Genomic DNA, 3,454 nt, shown 5'->3' with positions numbered 1-3,454 from the left:
TTCTAAAGCCTACCGTCTATTTGTATGTTTCTCCCCCCGCCCCGCCCCACCACCTTTTTCTTTCTCACTTCACCTTCCAACTTGTGGTCTAGCTCTGGACAGGATGTTTCCAATGAAGTGTTTGCAGGCTGATAAACCGTGCCTGGGTTTTGTAAAGCTATTTTGGACTGTTTAGGATGGTGAGGTTGAAAGATGCCCAGGGTGCTAGACCCAACGCTCAAACGTGTTCAGTCACTGCAGAGCAACAATCAACCATTTGCTGAACTATATTGCTAAGCCAGTAGAGTATAAGTTCAGAGGCTGCCATGCTCCAGTTCTCTGGTCCGGCCACACCTGGAACACTGTATCCAGTGTTGGTCAGAGACTCAACAGGTGACACTGTGGCCCTGGAGGCTAAGCCATGGTGTCACTTCTCCCCAACTGCCTCTGTGCTGTCTTCCTGGTTGTCCGCTATCCTGAACGAGTCACATCTTCCTCCAGGTCGATACCGGGAAGACCAAAAGTCTTCAGTCCCCACCACAAATCCCATTCCCCTGCCATCCTTCTCCCCGGTCATTCTCTCAGGCCGAACAAGACCGCTTGCAGTCTTGGCGTTTCTCTTGACCCTCGGCTTACCACAGCCCATCCATCACCAAGACATCATACTTCCATTTCTGCAGCACTGTCCCCCCTTTATACCCTCTACCCCAGCCCATTTGCTAATGAAACTCTTATACATGCCTCCAGCACCTTCACACTCCACTACTCAAATGCTGTCCTCACTGGCATCCTATCCCCCATCCTCCATGAACTCCAAGTTGTCTAAGGCTCTATGTGTATGTACCCTGTCCCACATTAAGTCTCGCAAAGCATTCTTATGATCTACACAGGCTCCCTGTCCCCCAACACATTCGATTCAAAATCCTTGCCTTCATCTATAAAACCCACCATGGTTTGGTTCTACCTTATCTCTGTAATCTTTTCTACTCCTCTAACACTCTTAAACACTCTAACTCTGGCATTCCGTGTATTCCCTTTCTTCCTTCCCTCCATCATTCGTGACAGAATTGCTTCCCTCACATTCTCCACCTTTAAAACGCTCAAGACTCATCTCTTTGGCCAAGAAAAAAAAGACTTGCATTTCTATAGCGCCTTTCACAACCTCGGGACAACCCAGAGCGCTGTACAGCCAATGAAGTACTTTTGAATTGTAGCCACTGGAATGGAATGGAACTGAATATCAGGCTCTGCTTATAATGGGCGGCTGATCCCATACCGCCCGCTTTGTGCCGCTCTCGGAGAAGAATTTCCAGGCCGTAGATTTTGTGTTATGGGCGCTGGTCCAGTTTAGTGTCACAGAGAGTTGGCAAAGAATCCCTTATACATGCCTCCAGCACCTTCAGACTCCACTACTCAAATGCTGTCCTTACTGGCATCCTATCCCCCATCCTCCATGAACTCCAAGTTGTCTAAGGCTCTGTGTGTATGTATCCTGTCCCACAGGCGGAACAAACTAAAAGTTCTGTAATCAAATAAAATCTGCTGTGTTGATTTTCCATCACTGCCTCCTTTTTACTGATTAATAATCCTTGGATGCGAAATTCAGCATGGAAGTTAAGGCCGGTTTGGAAAATGGGGCCATCCTTGCTTCCGCCCACTTCCAGCGTGACCGCGCTGTTCACCATCTTGGTGATAGTGTGGGCGGGACACGCGTGTGCCAGCAGTATGCAGAGTAATCAGATCTGTAAGGTTCTCAAAATTCCAACATTCCCCGAAGTTATTAATCAAAAGTAGCCCTGGGTCGGAGGGCTTGGGGGACATGGGGGGCCTCGTGGCCGAGCTGTGTGGCCGTGCGATAGAGGGTGGAGCGCGCGCCGATGCTGCGGAGGCCAGGTCGGGGATGACGGCGTGGTTGGAGCTGGCGGACAGGAGCTTATCGGCTTCATCGGCCAGGGCCTCGAGGTCCGTGAGGCTGGACGCCACGATCGCCGGGCGGATGCTGGGAGGTAGTTGGCGGATAAAGAGCGTGCGGAAGAGGGAGCCGGGCGGTTTCTCGTCGGTCAGAGCAAGCATGTGTGAGAGCAAGTCTGACGGCGTGGAGTCACCGAGGCCCAGGAGGTCGAGGAGGTGGCAGTTGCGCAAGAATTGGGAGGCTGTGACTTTTTTAATGAGCGCGGCCTTGAGATGTGCGTACTTGCCTTCCTCCGGAGGGTTTTGTAGTGTTGTCCAGACTTTCGTGATTGTGGAGCTGCCCAGGGAGGCGAGGAGGTAGTCGTACATTGTTGTGTCGGCGGTGATGCCGCGGAGTCGGAATTGCGATTCGGCTTGAAGGAACCAGGCGGTGGCCAGGTTCTCCCAGAACTCCGGCAGCTTCACAGAAACTGCGTTTGTGTCAGCCATGGTTACGCTTAGGAGTCATCCTGAGCGTCGGGGTCACCAATGTAGGAGTATACGTACTCCTAGCAAAAAATACTGAACTCGGAGACGTTCAACAGAAAAGGTTTAATTGTTGAGGCTGCATGCTGAACACAAAATGGAGTCAGAGACTACACAAAGTACGACTGCATTTCATCAGTGCACAGCTTCGACTGCCCCTCCCCCGCTCTGGGCTTAACTATGTTGCAGATCGAGTTTCTTAAAGGCGTGATCCTTCTTAAAGGCATGACGCCTGATTTATAGTCTACGGACCGGAAAGCGGATTGTGTCCTTTCTGTGATCGGTACGCCACAATGTGGAGGATTCACACATCTATGGGTGCTCTGGAGACACAGCACCGATAGCGATCGATGAGAGCGGCAAACGGGTTGCAGAGGAGACCACCGCTTACTTCCACGAGGGAAGGTGGCCAGTGTGGCTGGGGTCCAATTCGTCTCAGTACTCCAGCCAGACCGGGTTCACATACGGGGAGGCCTCCCTCCTGTGCCCCAGGGTACAGGTCGTTACCACAAGGGTTAGCGTCACCGTCGGTAAACGCATATGTTTGTCATGTAAGGGACACGTTCCTCCGGATAGATGGTGGTGGCTCAGGAAGCTAAGTAAAGATATGAGAAACCCCGCAGTTGAGTGGGAACTGTTGGGGAACAATACCCACCAGACTATTACAGGGACCCACGAGGGATTAAGTGTGTGCTGGGACAAGTGGTGGGAACCGGATCAGGGGATCTATGTCTGCATGTGGGGGTCAGAAAGGGTCTGCCCCGCAGGCATTTCCATCTTTTTCCACCGGCAGTGGCAGGATGCCGGGAAAGGGGTGAGGTGGGATGCCAGCATGCGGGCGTGCGTGGTCCCATTTTCCCCAATCCCCGTGAATACCACTGAACTTGTCACCCGCCCATGACTCAGGCAGCAAGGACACACAAAGAGGGGTGCCCCGCCACCACCAAGGGACCAGGAATGGGCTGGTGCTAGTGCCTACAGATCAGGTACTGTACCAAGGGGTGCACTACGCGGTAGCCTCCGTGATTTTAAATCTCAC

General features: G+C 52.4%; 1 protein-coding gene across 1 annotated transcript in view; it reads right to left on the bottom strand.

Annotated features, from left to right (window-relative positions):
* LOC147096888 (synaptosomal-associated protein 25-like) overlaps positions 1–3,454 on the bottom strand; it is a 381,047-nt gene that overhangs the window by 337,486 nt on the left and 40,107 nt on the right. The gene's annotated exons all lie outside the window — the stretch shown is intronic.

This window comes from Somniosus microcephalus, chromosome 34 (genome assembly GCF_052327205.1).
Source record: "Somniosus microcephalus isolate GS21.2 chromosome 34, FLI_Smic_1.0, whole genome shotgun sequence".
Lineage (NCBI taxonomy): Eukaryota > Metazoa > Chordata > Chondrichthyes > Squaliformes > Somniosidae > Somniosus > Somniosus microcephalus.
The sequence above is the reverse complement of the archived record's forward strand: the minus strand, read 5'-3'. Positions and strand labels throughout refer to the sequence as shown.